The sequence below is a fragment of the Conger conger genome, chromosome 15 (genome assembly GCF_963514075.1).
Source record: "Conger conger chromosome 15, fConCon1.1, whole genome shotgun sequence".
NCBI lineage: Eukaryota > Metazoa > Chordata > Actinopteri > Anguilliformes > Congridae > Conger > Conger conger.
In genome coordinates this window covers 35,621,045-35,637,809 of record NC_083774.1, presented here as the reverse complement: position 1 = coordinate 35,637,809, position 16,765 = coordinate 35,621,045, and the positions used below count along the sequence as shown (strand labels likewise).

At 46.4% G+C, this 16,765-nt stretch overlaps 1 pseudogene; it reads left to right on the top strand.

Annotated features, from left to right (window-relative positions):
- LOC133111117 (uncharacterized) overlaps positions 1-16,021 on the top strand; it is a 47,832-nt pseudogene extending 31,811 nt beyond the window's left edge.
- The last annotated feature ends 744 nt before the right edge of the window (positions 16,022-16,765 follow it).

Below are 16,765 nucleotides of genomic sequence, written 5' to 3'. Positions count from 1 at the left end.
ACACACATAGGTTTCAAGGTGACGTGAACAAAAGCTGAAGCACTTTCTGCTGTAGAACCTGCACAGCTAGACCAATGAGGGAATAGCTGGAGGTGAAGGGACGACGTGTTCTTTCCTGGCTGTTGAATGAAAGATTTTAATTAACAAACTCCGCACACGAACAGAGCACAATTATGTTTAGGAATATACTGGGTCTGTTGCCACGGGTCGGATATGGATTGACCTGCCCCATATCCCGCTTACAACTGGCCTGAAACAGATCAGTAATATTCCTAATATTCTCCGTTCGTAAACGGGGCCGTTTTGAAAGCTTAGTGGTTACTCTCGTTCCACTCGTTGATCTGACTCCATTTAAGATATATAAGTTAGAAATTTGGGCGTGCAACTTACGCGAACCTCGGGAGTGATTACACTCGACTCGTACCTGCGCCACTATTACTCAATATATGTTCTCGCGATTTAACATTATTGCTGAATATCTCAGTTCGGTGTAGAACTCAGAGGCTGAGGGTCCAGTCAACACAATACATACAACACTGTCATGATAGTTGCGAGCCCAGGTCGGCGCAGCATTAACTGGGCTCCTTAGAGCTAATTCGACAGGAACCGGCGTATTAACGCCCATGGGTTCCCTTCGCGTCCAATCACAAGAGCCATGCCTAACCGACCCTTTACGTTGGCCGAAACTTGCTGGCCTCACAGCTTAGAACTATCACAGGGGTACCAAGCTCTCAGTTCGGTGTAGAACTCAGAGGCTGAGGGTCCAGTCAACACAATACATGCAACACAGTCATGATAGTTGTGAGCCCAGGTCGGCGTAGCATTAACTGGGCTCCTTAGAGATAGTTCGACAGAAACCGGCGCATTAACGCCCATGGGTTCCCTTCACATCAAACCACAAGAGCCTTGCATAGCCGACCCTTTACGGTGGCAGAAACTTGCTGGCCTCACAGCTTAGAACTATCACCTGTACCACGGGACTGCCGATCGGTCAGTCCTTGGTCCCCATTGTCCCCCTCAATATTCAGTTGTAATTTAGGCTGAAAAGGTACAAGATGAATTAGAGTCATGGAGATCACGCAAGTTACAAACAAAATAATTTATTTCCAGACGGGTAGGCAGTTAGCGTAGAATAAAACAGTCAATTACAGTCAATAGACAAATTAAAGATAAATAGAATAGAGTGAAATCTTACCCAGCCTGCTTTCGCTACACACATATACAAAGTATGCACAGTGTGGGAAATCGAGTGCGATCTTCCCGATACTTACATACACGCATACCTACATAAGACATGTTGTGTGGGAAGTCGAATACGATCTTCCCGATACTTACATACACGCATACCTACATAAGACATGTTGTGTGGGAAGTCGAATACGATCTTCCCAGATTGGTCTGTCTCCCTTGCTTTTATGCCAAATCACACGTTTGAAACCAGGCGGCAGTGCCATAAATCAACCTGGAGGGGTGGTCAAATCTGGAATTTAGACCCCCACCGTTGGGGGTTGTTGAGTAGGGAAAATGAGATGATTACCAGGAGAGGACGTGTAGGTTTTCCCTTGAGTTATTGAAACTATGGTTGATTAAAATCCATTTGGTATGAAATGTATCTCATCTGATTCGTTGACTTTACTGGATCACATCCATACCAAACAGATTATCCTAATGTTTTGTTATGGTGCAGTTATCATGAAACTTCCCTCCTGATTATCCATTTTACATGCAATTCCTGTTACCATTACATAAGACTTAATGCAATAATACAAGGATCACATGGGCAATGTTTTCAAGGTGTTACCGGGTCTATTTACCATCTAAACAACAGTTTTGAGGTTTTCATTCAAGAGAGTAGTCCCTGGGGTAATGACAGCAGTGCCCAAAGGAGGGCACTGTGGTACTGCCCGGAGTCTTTCCCCCTGGAAGTGACCAGGTGTGGGGCCATAAGATGTTAGGCACATTCCTTTCCCGGGAGTTTTAATGGCCCACATGGCCTAATTGCCCGGGAACCGCTCATCCACCCACCATATATCTCTCCTTTATCATCTTGGCGTCACTGGTCTGGAACTCCTCAAAAGGTACTACAAACAGTATTGTCCTTTGTCCCTTTTGACACACACCAGAACCCCCACCTCACAAATGGTCAACCCCCAGCTCACAGGCTCTTCACAGATGGCAGCCCTTCCTGCTACAGGCCGCCCCATCATATCTATGAATGCTGTAGTTGGGAGTTTTCATGATAACTGCATTATGCTGTAAATATGTCTTTGTGCCTCTCATGGTAATATACCTTTTGGATAAACCTGATTTGGGTGAATGAAAGGAAAGGAGACATCCCAGACTGTTTGGTTTCTTCTCATTATCTCCGAAATCCAGGCCTTAGTTCTAAAAAGTGAGTCACCCATCTATAATTTACAGCCAGGCCCACCCGGCAGGGGGCTAAAACACCTGGCTTCTAGAGACAGCTTTTGCCCAGTTTCCCCTCGGCTCCTGAATGGTTGTGATATCAAAGGTAGACTGTTACAAAAACTAGACCATTACACCAGTCGCACTGAACCAATCAGAATAACACCAAACATCACTATATTCTGACCTGGGATTATCATGAAACATCTTTATACCATCTCCAATATTCCTGTTCTGGAATGTGAGAAAATCCTTCTCTAGCTCTCCCCCACAGGCATGTGTGCCAATGGTGGGGGCTAACAATGTAGGAGGGGGGAAGTCAGCAAGCTGACCAGCGCATGAGACCAAATGTTCCTTATGACCGGCTTACACTGCGGTACAGAGGAGGAGTTGCAGGGAGCACTGAAGAGAGCACTGAAGAGAACTGAAAGTGCCCCCCCCCCATGAATCCCCCCATGAATCCCCCCATGAATCCCCCCCAGTAATCTCGACTCGTCTCCTGCACTGCCCAGTCCACTGCCCTGTCTCCTTGGGCCAGCGCTCATTTAGCTGTGCACTCAAACTTACATTTATCCGCTTCCCTCTCCTCCTCCGTCAGGTGTTTCTAAAACACTGAAATGACCACCTCTGATGCTGCTCCCTCCATAAAGCTTATTGTGTGTGTGTGCGTGTGCGTAGTTGAATGTGGTCCTGTGATTTAGGTAGAAAAGTAACATTGGCTTGGCTTCTCACATGGGATACAGCAATTGCATTATTAATCCCTGCAGTCCTCCACGTCTTCTGTAGCCAAAATGAACCTCTGTAATCCTGAATGCGGTGGTTTTGCTTCATTTTTACTGGGGGATATCAGAGCGGGGAACGCAGTTCAGAAAGAGCCATGGCAGATCGAGATCGAACCCCCAGCTACATGGGGGTGGGGTTGAGACACACGTGTCTCACCCAGTTGACAAATGTCAGCTCTTCCCAGGGTTTGAAATGAACAGCCTCCCGTCATCCTGGGGCCCATTAGGAATGTGTCTGTGATGATTCAAAACAGCTCCTGGAAAAGTGCTGGGAAGGCGCATTTGAAAATGATGAATTCTTAAAACCACATGAAACATGGGCCGGCCTGTAGGGTAGTGATTTAGGTAAATAACTGGGACACGCAAGCTTGGTGGTTCTAATCCCGGTGTAGCCACAATAAGATCTACACAGCCATTGGGCCCCTGAGCAAGGCCCTTAACCCTGCATTGCTCCAGGGGATGATTGTCTCCAAATGCCAATAATGTAATGAAACGATTTGTAATCACAGAGCGGATATTTTCGCTCCTGGAAGCGGATTGGTCAATACACCATTCCAGCCATGCTAAAGCCTTGCATGGCAGCTTTTCACCATTGGCGTGTGAGTGTGCGTGTGAATGTTCAGTGTTGGCGTGTGAGTGTGTGTGTGAATGTTCACCGTTGGCGTGTGTGTGTGTGTGTGAATGTTCAGTGTTGGTGTGTGAGTGTGTGTGTGTGAATGTTCACCGTTGGTGTGTGAGTGTGCGTGTGAATGTTCAGTGTTGGCGTGTGAGTGTGTGTGTGAATGTTCAGTGTTGGTGTGTGAGTGTGTGTGCGAATGTTCACCGTTGGTGTGTGAGTGTGTGTATGAATGGGTGAATGAGAATCATCACTTGCAAATCGATTCGGGAAAAGTGTTATATACATGCGGTCCATTTACCATTTACAAGACATTGCACAATTGACAGTAGCTCACGTTATTAGACCGACAACTGTTAACATTAGGCCAGCTATGTATCACAAAAAATAGAGTCCAACAACAAGACAATAATATGTAATATTACTTTTAATCACAAAACACAGTTTCCACAACTGTCGCATTGATTTTATCAAAATTAACTTCTGCAATCTATGGTGTATCCTTTGTGCCAAAAACATCCACTGCATTGCACTATACACAATACATACAAAAAAGTTTGTTAGTTAGACCGTTTTTTATTCATTTATAGAAATAGTAGTAGTATAGTATATAGATTGACAAACAAGATTACTTCATTTCCAGATTGGAATTGTGTAAAATTAGCTTCTGTAAAACTAAAGAAGTGAGATTAGTTTTCTAAAATGAGCAAGCAGGCATTATAGTTGACTTTGGCAAATATATATTTTTTAACGCAACGTCATCTCCTCCAGTCATCCTGGGGCTCATAGGAAATGTATCTGTGATGGTTGAAAACAGCTCCTGGAAAAGTGCTGGGACAGCACATTCAAAAATGATGAATTCTTAAAACCATTTGGTGGACCTTGCAGAAAGTGGAAGACTGGTTACATGTCACAGGGAAAAAGCATTGTACGAGCTACGCTCACGCTAAAGAATTAAAGTATTAAAAAAAGACTTAGTACAGGGAAAGGCCCCTCTTCGGTTCAAGATTATAATAATTATAGTTTGGGACAGTTCTGGTCCGCACACTGAGCGGCAATCTGAATGGCAGTGTGAGGCCTCAGTGTCTTCCCTTACCTCAACTGGAAGAACATTCTGGATGCCAAGGTACCTGGGCTTAATAAGGACCAGGTGAAGTGTGATGAAATACAGGGGCAGGGGTGCTCTGGAGGCGATGCTATAATACATCCCATCAAACACCTTCCATAAACTAGCATCGCTGTCTATTGGACACGAGGGAAGCCAGCATTGCTATCAGATTACATTACATTACATTAATGGCATTTGGCAGACGCTCTTATCCAGAGCGACGTACAACAAAGTGCATACCCATAAACAAACAAACAAACAAACAACGCAAAAGTATGACCAAACCCCTTAACTAGCCAAACACTGCTTACCTAGCCAAAAAATACTGATACACAAAAAAGTAAATCACAGAAAGACAGCAATTAAGGTTCACAGGGAGGTAGGGAGGGATGGGGAGAGGTGCTGCTTGAAGAGGTGCATCTTCAGTTTGCGCTTGAAGGTAGGGAGAGATTCTACAGTTCTGACCTCAATGGGGAGTTCGTTCCACCACCGTGGAGCCAGAACAGACAGTAGTCGTGAGCGTGAGGTGGAGGTTCAGAGGGGGAGATGACAAGCAGCATGTGGAGGCTGAACGAAGAGGTCTGGCAGGGGTGTAGGGTCTGATGATTTTTTGTAGGTAAGCTGCTTGGAAGGCTAGCACCAATGTTTTGAATTTGATGCGAGCCATGACAGGCAGCCAGTGGAGAGAAGTAAGCAGGGGGGTGACATGTGAGTATTTGGGAAGGTTGAAGACCAGACAAGCTGCATTCTGGATAATTTGGAGGGGTCTGATGGCGGACGCTGGGAGGCCAGCCAAGAGGGAATTGCAGTAGTCCAGGCAGGACAGAACCATCGCTTGGACCAGGAGCGGGGTCGAGTAGGGGGTGAGAAAGGGGCGGATTCTCCGTATGTTGCATAGGAAGAACCTGCATGACCAGGTCACTGCCGCAATGTTCTCGGAGAGGGACAGTCTGCTGTCCATCACCACGCCGAGGTTCCTTGCACTGGGTGATGACGTAAGTGTGGTATCCCCTAGGGAAATGGAGAGATCCAGATGGGGAGAGGTAATGGCAGGGATGAATATCATTTCAGTCTTACCTGGGTTGAGCTTTAGATGGTGGTTGTTCATCCAGCTCTGGATGTCACTCAGGCAAGCAGAGATACGGGCTGAAACCTGTGTATCAGATGGTGGGAATGAGATGAAGAGTTGGGTATCGTCTGCATAGCAGTGGTAGGATAGACCATGTGCAGTGATCACAGGGCCAAGGGAACGAGGGTAAAGAGAAAAAAGAAGCGGGCCTAGGACTGAGCCCTGGGGAACTCCTGTGGCAAGGGGCCGAGGTGTCGATACAGATGTCCTATAGGACTTGTGAATCTAGCATTGTTTTCATACATCCTATTGAAAACCACTCAGAATAGTCATCTTGGAAGCCAGTATATTTATCATACATCTTTTAGAATCTAACACATTTATTGGATTTCTGACTATTGGAAGACTGAGATCTGAGATCTCCCTTAAGAAGCAAGTGGGCTGGCACTTTCTCAACTTGGTTGTAGAGAACCGGCTCTGGAGAGACAGGAGTGAACATTCTTAGCTTTTCTGGCGTTCTCTCTGGCATTAAAGGGAGATGAACTTCAAAGGTGATGACCGCCATGCCTCCGCACCTCCTGTGCCACTGTGCGTTTACCACACCACTTCCTGCCTGCGTAGTTCACACTTCGCCTCAACTGGCTCCGTCAGAAGCTGTGATGGGGACCAAAGACATCTTTCACGCCTGCCAGCAGCTGATTCATCAACTGTGGTTATTAAAAGTGAATAAAGCCCACACTAACACAGCATACAGTTCTGAGCTGTCATTTATAAAGCCCAGATCTTCACATAAAATCAAATTTAGTTGTGGTGTGCTTTTTACAGAAAAATAGGCTTTACAGAGAAGCACAAAGAAGAGCCAAAAGCAGGCCTGAACTCCCAAATAGAAAGGGCCAGGTTAAAAATAAACTCCCTGGTGGGGAGAAAAACAAAATCTAAAATCTTGGAGAGAAAAAACTCCCAAATGGGAAGAAATCTTGGGAGGAACCTGGCCTTAGGGGGTCGGGGAGAGGGTTGGGAGGGGCATCCTCCACTGGCCAGCCTGGTGTGAGTAGGGGTAGAATGGATGTGAAGTAAATGTAATAAGGGATCTTAAGATCCTTAAATATGTTGCATTAATATAGCATATTCATTTTTTTCTCGCTTAAAACAAAGGCCAAGCTAGGTCACTCTCTTACCGTGAGTCGTTGAAATGCAGCTGAATGTTCTATTGATTCCAAATGGTTCCTTTTGCCACTTTGCAGTGTAGCTTCCATGGGAGTATAGATCTAACGAAGCCAATAGCGCTTGTTCATTTTCAGCGAACAGGAGTCATTGTGCAGCCATTGTCAGATCAGCAAATAGATTGAAGCCACGGACGGTACAATGGGGAACCGGGGGAGAGAGCATTTTTTAAAAGTGGAGAAAGAAACAAGATAACAAGGCCACCAGGAGTTTAAAATGTGCCCATTTTATCTGAGGCAGATGCTTTTAACATTTACAGACAAAGTAGCAACCGGTGGTATCAGTTATGGGAACAGCATCATATTATCAGTGGCTCTAAGAACAGAGACAGAAGAACAACCTATCCATACCCATCACGCACCCTTACAGTAAAACAAACAAATGTACTTTACATCAGTGCAACACATTAAGTGCAGAAGTAGTGCAATGCCAGGGACAGTCCCTCAGGAGGGCTGCCAAAGGAGTTTACAAGTCTGATTTAAAAAAATGTTTTTGAACGGGCTCTGCCTGTATGTATGTATACAGACTCAGTGAGCACTTTACTATGTATTATATTTATTAGACTACGTTATTAAGTCTCCTGCTGCTGCAGCCTATCCACTTAGAGGTTTAAGGCGTTGTGTGTTCAGAGATGCTCTTCTGCATAACACTGTTGCAATGTGTGGTTATTTGCATTACTGTCATCTTCTTGTCAGCTTTGAACAGTCTGGCCTTTCTCCTCTGAGCTCTCTCATTAACAACACACTTTTGCCTGCAGAACTGCTGTTCATTCAATGTTTTTGGTTTTTCACTCCATTCTCTGCAAACTCTGACTTTCACGCACTACAGTCTTTGTGCGTGAAAATCCCAGGAGATCAGCAGTTTCTGAGATTCTCAAACCACCCTGTCTGCTACCAAAAATCATTCCACAGTCAAAGTCACTTAGATCACATTTCTTGCCAATTGTGCCATATGACTGGCTGATTAAATATTTGCATTAACGAGCTGGTGTACAGGTCTACCTAATAAAGTGATCATTGATTGTGTAGCTCAAGTTTCTTACTTTTCTCAGTTGGGTTATTTTATTTGGAAGATACTGTCAGCAGGTTTGCACTCATGCTTGTTTGCAACCGCCACATTGAGAACATCACTGCAACAACTGGACACTGGGATGTAGCCATTTCAGAAAATTAATTTGCAAAAAAAAACCCCAAAAACTGAGTTGATACCACCAGACTTTGGGGTGGTCTGGCTGCAATCCCATACTCATCTTACCACTGTCTTACCAAAACTTATGAACATTTCTTATGGTTATGTTTTTATGTGTCTTATGTTCTTCATAGTGCGTGTTATGTATAGTATATTACTACAAGTAATATACTACAGGGAGAAAGCAGAATGTATTTAGAATTTGTATATTTGTTCTAGGAAATTATAGTTAACTTGCATGCCATGTTTACTCTTTTGGCTGGAAATGCTGTAGGCAAATGTGAATAAAAAAATTGATTAAACAAACTAATCCAAATAAATTTGCCGGTTAGCACATTATGATGGTCAACATTAGTACAAGTACAATGTAACAATGTGTACATACAGTACATAGTAATTTCACATTTGTTTCATTAATTCCTTAAAAACTGCTCATTCATACACACACATCATCCCACTTTTTGTTGTGGAGGTTGCCAGATGGTCTTGGAAACCTAAAGTTTGATAAATGCATGTTGTTCCCAAAGTCAATGAGTAATCATGTTAAATAATCATGACAATCAATTATTCCCATAATTGAGCAGCCCTACAATGGTAGAAAAGAAATGCTAATATAAGCCCATGTGTAATTTACAAGTTTGAGCCGATTAGACTTTACAAAGATTCTATAATGCAAACACATTGGTATCCATTAATTAAGTGTGGCATTTCAGAAAATCAAATTAATATCTGCAAATGTCCTCACCACCCAGCTCAGAATCACAACCGTAGTGTGATGTGATCACAACCGTAAGCCAGCAGAAATTGCTTCAAGCATTAAAATTAATCTTAATAATAACCTGTAGTCAGGAAAAAGAAGCAGTTTTTTCATAAATTATTTCTATGAAATTGCCATTTCTCCAGTGAGGCAATGAAAATTATGGTTGTAATTTTCACTAAATTAAGTTCAGACTGTTCTACTAGTGCACACTATCACAGAGGATTAAAAAACAGTCTAAACCGATTGTTTGCTGTGCTTTCGTTAATAAAAACGACAGAAGCATAAGATTCAAGTGCAAGTTTAGTTTTCCTTCAGTTGGCACATGATCATGAGTGACACGGAACAAAGCTTTATTTAACGGTCATTTGGAAAAATGGAAATTCAGTGCCATGCACAACCAGAACAGTAATTGGATCATTTCAGAAGGAGAAGCTTCTATCTTCAGTGACACTGAAGAAAAACAGGTGATCTTCCTTGATCCGTATCAATGGATAATGCACATTTTACTTCTTTCAAAACAATTAATGCAGTATTTCTCTTTTGAAGAATAGTAAATAGAAATATATTACACATGCACGCATGTATGCACGCACACACACAAGTATAGGTACTGTTCAGTATACCATCATTAATACATTTTATACACCTACAGGAAATAGAGGCAAAAGAGGCTTCTCCTTTTCATTAAGAAAATTATTTTTTGCCAAATTACTTCAAGTATACTTTACGCATTTCTTACAAGATACTTTGCAGAATTGTTTTGTGCAGAACATTCCAGTCTGTGATCTCTCGTATCCTGAAGGTCAGTCACATAGTGCACAGAAAATTATATACTTTATCCTCTATGCATTTGATATAACATTGCACAGCATACATAAGGTCCGTAAGTATTTGGACAGTGACACAATTTTAAAGGGCTGTAATTCCTACACTGTTCACTTCATATGGACCTAAATATCCTGAAGTTAAAGCTGACAGTCTGCATCCATACAGAGTGAACTGTGTAGTAATTACATCCCTTTAAACTTCTGTCCAAATACTTACAGACATCACTGCACACAATCTTTTCAGAAACTCGAGAAAGTTAACTATTTAACTGTCTACCACACTCCAATCAAACTTCCCCATCACCATTGGCTTACCTCTTAATCATTCTGTCCTTCAGCTGCATTCAACATTTTAATTACAATTGCGCTTCTTAATCCAGAGTGACTCGTACGTGTAATGCTTGCACTTATCGGCAATTTTAGAGATTTAGGGTTATATTAGGTTACATTACACTGCCACTTGCACATTAAATTCTAAGTTTCCTCATTATATTGTAATGTCAAATGTACTTGATAATTCCAACTATGACTTCAGCTGACAGTAGTGGGACCGGGTCATGAATTAATCATGCTGAATGTGTCATGACCATGGTGTTCTCATTCAAATTCAAAGTGAATAGTCAACTGATTCAGCAGATTTGTTAAAGTTTCTTTGACCACGCCTAATTTCAATGAAGCAGTAAAGCAGAAGGAGAGGGAATAGAGATTAGTACTAAGAATAAAAAAGTTTTAACAACTGGTCCAAGTCTGGGAAAAATACAACTCGTGTCTGATTCCTGGACTCAAACCCTACATCCCTGGTGATTGTTACTTGCCAAAGCAATTCCCTTTAGGGTATGGGGAGGCGAATGAAAGAAACAGACCCAAAAACTAAGCGGCCAACTTGCCTGTTCTCAAGATGAGGTTGACAAGCACCTCAGCACCACCTACAGTGGCAGTGCAAGGGAGCAGGACCGTGGGCCTACAGTGGCAGTGCAAGGGAGCAGGACCGTGGGCCACACAGCACTTTAATAACTCCGCCAGGACCCACCTTCGCTTTTAACATCAAGGAGCCAACCCTGAAGTAGGTCGAGGAGGTCATCCGAGTTGGCAGAACTAGCTCAGCTGCTGGTCCCAGTGGAATGCTATATGTTGTCCACAAGAGGTGCCCCAGACTCTTGCAGCGACTATGGAAGATCCTCAAGGTAATTTGGAGGAGAGGGAAGGTGGGCCAGCAGTGGCGGTATGCAGAGGGTGTCTGGATTCCAAAGGAGGAGAAATCAAGTACCATCGAGCAGTTCAGAAACATCTCAGTGTTGAGGGCAAAGTATTTTTCAGTATTGTCACCCAATGAATGACATAGTTCCTCCTAAGGAATGCATACATTGACACCTCTGTGCAGAAGGGGGGGAGTCCCGAAGGTGCCAGGATGCATTGGGCACAACGGAGTTCTCACCAAGCTGCTCTGGGAGGCATGGGAAGGCAAAGGAGACCTGGCAGCCCTGTGGCTTGACCTTGCCAATCCCTACGGGTCAATCCCACTCAAACTGGTGGAAACCTCACTCGACCGACACTATGTTCCAGGCAAGATCAGGGACCTCATTTTGCACAATTATAGCTGCTTCAGTTTGAGAATCACCTCTGGAACAGCAACATCTGCCTTTCATCACCTGGTGAAGGGCATAATCACTGGATGTACCATTTCAGTGATATTGTTTGCCTTGGCCATGAACATGCGGGGAAGTCAGCAGAGGTGCAGTGCAGAGGCCCAAATCAGGTTTGCGGCAACCCCCCATCAGAGCATTTATGGATGATCTGATAGTCATCACAACATCTGCCAAGCCAGTTAAGAGCCTGGACAAGACCATTGACTGCACCCTGAGGAACACCACGGCACTCCAAGCAACCAGCAGTGAGTTGGGAACCTGGCTCACAGTAGTGGATATATCAAGGTTGCTAGGCATTACATTACATTACATTCCATTACGTGGCATTTAGCAGACGCTCTTATCCAGAGCGACGTACAACAAAGTGCAAATCAAACACAAGAACAAGTGCAAAAGTGGACCTGAGAGGACAGTACAGTTCCGAGTCCCAGTGTAAACATACAGAAATTCAGAACCCTTGAAGAGTACAATCAACTTTCAAACTAGCATACCACAGTTGGCAGCTAGAATACAACAATACAACAATTAAAACTTTTGATGCGAGCACCAAAGTTTTAAATTTGATGCGAGCCATAACAGGCAGCCAGTGGAGGTTGCTGAGCAGGGGGGTGACATGTGAATGTCTGGGAACATTGAATACCAGATGGGCTGCAGCATTCTGGATCAGTTGTAGGGAAGGCCAGCCAGCAGAGAATTGCAATAGTCCAGGCGGGACAGGACCATTGCTTGAACAAGGAGCTGAGTGGAGCTGGTGGTGAGAAAGGGTCGGATTCTCCGGATGTTGTACAGGAAGAACCTGCACGCCCGGGTCACCATAGCGATGTTCTTGGAGAAGGATAGCCTGTTGTCCATCACCACTCCAAGGTTTCTTGCACTAGGGGATGAGGTCACTGTGGTATCCTCTAGTGACATGGAGAAATCAGAGAAGGGAGAGGTTAAAGCAGGGATGAAGATCACCTCCGTCTTACCTGGGTTGAGCTTTAGATGGTGGTTGCCCATCCAGCTCTGGATGTCTCTCAGGCAGGCGGATACATGGGTAGAGACCTGTGTGTCTGATAGGGGGAAGGAGAGAAAGAGTTGGGTGTCATCGGCATAACAATGATAGGAGATGCTATGAGCAGAGATAACGGGGCCAAGGGATCTCGTGTTGATGGAGAAGAGGAGGGGTCCGAGGACTGAGCCCTGGGGGACTCCTGTAACAAGGGGCCGAGAGGTTGACACTCCTCCAGCCCAGGACACCTGGGAGGACCGGCCAGAGAGATAAGATTGGATCCACTCTAAGGCTGAGCCACAGATCCCTGTAGATGCCAGGGAGGCTAAGAGGATGGAGTGGTTGACCATGTCGAATGCCGCAGAGAGGACAAGAAGGATCAGGACAGAGGAGAGAGAGGTTGCTCGTGCAGCCTGAAGGGACTCGTTGACAGAGAGGAGTGCAGTCTCCGTCGAGTGGCCAGGTCTGAAGCCGGACTGGTGGGGGTCCAGCAGGTTATTCTGAGAGAGGAAGGAAGAGAGTTGGTTGGAGGCGGCTCGTTCAATGGATTTGGATAGAAAAGGAAGGAGAGATACCGGACGGTAGTTTTGAATGCAGGAGGGGTCTAGAGTGGGTTTCTTTAGGGGCGGGGTGATGTAGGCCCTCTTGAATGATGAGGGAAAGCAGCCAGAGGACAGAGAGGAGGTTTTGCCTGAAAGAGGTTTGAGGAGATGGGGTCCAGGGCACAAGTAGTAGGGCGGTGGGAGAGCAGGAGGCGAGACACATCAGCATCTGTAAGGGGACAGAAAGAGGAGAAACAGGGGGCAGACACAGAAATGGAGGCAGGCATAGAAGTGGTGGTGGTCGCGAAGGTGCTGCGGATATCTGCGACCTTCTCGTCAAAAAATACCGCAAAGTCATCAGCAGTGAGCAAGGACTGAGATGGTGGGGGAGGTGTGCTGAGGAGAGAGGAGAAAATGGAGAACAGTTGACGAGGGTTAGAAGTGGAGTTCTGGATTTTTGTTTGGAAGTAATTTCTTTTGGCATTGGTGATAGCAGAGGAGAATTCCGCCAGGAGAGACTGGTAGGAAGACAGGTTTCCTCCACGTCCTCTCAGCTGCATGTAGGCTGGGCCTGGAGGAACGTAGAAGGTCAGAAACCCATGGGCTAGGAGGGGAGGATCGAGCAGGCCGGGAGACAAGAGGACAGAGAGAGTCAAGGGCTGAGGAGAGAGAGGAAAGCAGCATGGAATCAGTGAGTAGTTTGGAGAAGGATTCAAGAGGAGGGAGGGAAGTGGTGACTCTGGGGGTAAGGGAGGAGGGTGATAGAGAGCGGAGGTTACATCGGACAGCAACAGTGGGGGTGAGAGAAGGGGAGGGAGGTAGAGGGGCTAGGGGGATGGAGAAGGAAATGAAGTGGTGATCGGACTTGTGTAAAGGGGTAACAGTGGGGTTAGAAGAGGAGCAGTTCCTCAGAAAGATCAGGTCGAGAAGGTTTCCGGCCTTGTGAGTTGGGGGAGAGTGCTGCAGAGAGAGGTCAAAGGAGTGAAGTAGTGGTAAGAAGGCAGCAGACTGGGAGGCTTCCAGGTGGATGTTGAAATCTCCCAGGAGGAAAAGTGGGGTGCCATCCTGAGGGAATGAGCTGAGTAGAGTGTCAAGCTCATCAAGGAAACTTCCCAGGGCACCTGGAGGACGATAAACAACAACAATATAAAGTTTAACAGGGTGAGTAATTGAGACAGCGTGGCATTCAAAGGTGGATAGGGATAGGTCAGTGAGGGAAAACGCAGAGAATTTCCATGAAGGGGAGATCAGCAAGCCAGTGCCACCTCCACGGCCAGAGGGCCGGGGCCGGGGTGTGTGTGAGAAGGAGAAGGAGGATGAGAGGGCAGCGGGGGTGGCAGTGTTCTTTGGTGTAATCCAGGTCTCGGTGAGGGCAAGGAACTGTAGGGACAGGTGGGAGGCATAACCAGTAATGAATTCAGCCTTCCGTGTGGCAGACTGGCAGTTCCATAGCCCCCCTGCAACTGTGAAGTTGTCACAGGGGGTCAGTGAGGGGTAGCAGAGGTTGGTGGGGTTCCGTCGCTGTGGAGGGCCACGTCGCTGGAAGCGCGTTCTGAAGGGGAGAGAGCAGACCATAATAGGGTGCTGACACGCCATACCATTACAAAATGGGAGGAAGCGATGCTAGGCAAGTTCAAAACATGGATTTACCAGCACAGAATTTTGCCACGACTTCTCTGGCTACTGTTGGTCTACAATGTCCTACTGACCACCATCGAAGGCTTTGAGTGGAAGGTTGGCCACTTCTTTCACAGGTGGTTGGGCCTACCACAAAGCCTCAGCAGCATTGCCTTGTATGGGAGGAAGAACAAGCTACGACTTCAGTAGTCTGACAGAGGAGTTTATAGTTAACCGAGCAAGGGAGGTGCGGGTGTATAGAGACTCAAACAACATCACAAATCACAAGTCTTCTCGGCGGGCATAGAAGTGAGAACAGGTAGGAAGTGGAGGGTATATGAGGCAGTTGACCAGGCTGAATCACAGCTGCGGCATAGTGTGTTGGTGGGAGCAGTGGCAACAGGACATGCAGGGCTTGGCAGCAACTGAAGGCCTCAGGAAGAGGTCCATGCGGGAGTGGAGGAAGCCCCCTCTGGTAGGATAGTAGGGATACGGGAGCAGGGGGTATGGACTTGATGAGAGCAGGCAGTGGGCCGGACGATCTTGTGCTCAGAGCTCTGCAAGGCTCAGCCACACAAGATAAGGTTCCTGGCTCAGTTGGCCTATGATGTCCTCCCCAGCCCATCCAATCTCTTCTGCTGGGGCCTGGCAGATACTCCAGCATGCCCACTGTGCCACAGAAGAGGCTCACTGAAGCACATCCTGAGCTGCTACCCAAAAGCCTGGGAGAGGGGCTGGCGCCACGACCAGGTGCTGAGGGCCATTGCAGAGGTCATCAGTGCAGGGATCTCCATGAGTAGGCAACAGCAACCACCAAGCAAAGCACTCCATCACCTTTTTCAAGGCTGGGGAGAAGCCTAAACAGGGCCCAAGTTAGGCAGGGGGGCTCCTGGCAACAACATGGGACTGGCAGCTGAAGGTGGACCTAGGGAGACACCATCGCAGGGACTACGCTCAGGCCAGACATGGTTCTGGTGTCGGAATCAACAGGGCAAGTGGTCCTGCTGCAGTTGACTGTTCCCTGGGAAGACCGGATGGAGAAGGCCTTTGAGAGGAAGAGGACCAAGTAAGAGGAGCTAATGCAACCCCATTGAGGCCAGGTGCAGAGGCTTCAAGGGCCAGTCCCTCTTCACGGCACACAAGATGCTGGGGATCAAGAGACTGCACAGCAGGAGAGCCATCAAGAAGATCACCGATGCCACAGAGTCATCAAGGCATCAAGATGGCTTGGGTCGAGCGGGGTGATCCGTGGACCACACAAGTTACTTAGACACAAGCTGGGGCCTGATCACCCTCGCTAGCCTGTGTTACAAGGGGTCACAGCTCCCAACCCTCGGTCTTCTCGGGCCATTGCCCGTCCCAAGCCGTCCGTGGAGATACAGATATATCACCATGAATATTGTGACCGGTCTGCCTGTGTCAGAGGGTCACACCGTTATCCTGGTAGTAGTGGACTGGTTCTCCAAGGCAGCTCATCCCTATTCCCAGGCTGCCGTCTGCTCCCAAGACCACCCGACTGGTGGTGAAACACGTTTTTTGGCTCCATGGCCTTCCCCAAGACCATCTGACTATAGCCCCTACCTTGAAATCCGGTTTTGGCAGGCCTTCTGCTCCTTCCTGGGTGCGTCGGTGAGCCTATCATGAGCTTTTCATTTTAAAAGGAAAGCAGTCATCCGTCTACGTCTACCCGGCTTTGCGGAAGAGGCAGAATGTGACACAAAAGCCCCAAAACAGGGGAAAGCAAAGCTTAAATAGGGGAGAACACCCCTGCAAATGATCACGCATACTAATTGCCGGAGAGCCAGAAAACATGGTGGGAGTGCCCTCTAGCAAGCCCAGGAGGCAACACCCAGAAGGTAGCTGAGCAGGCTGAAACCCATGACACACAGGCAGTTTTCCCAGGCCAAGCAACAGAAGGCATCTCCTGGCATGACGTATCCAACCTTTGAATGCTTCTACATTACATTACATTAATGGCATTTGGCAGAC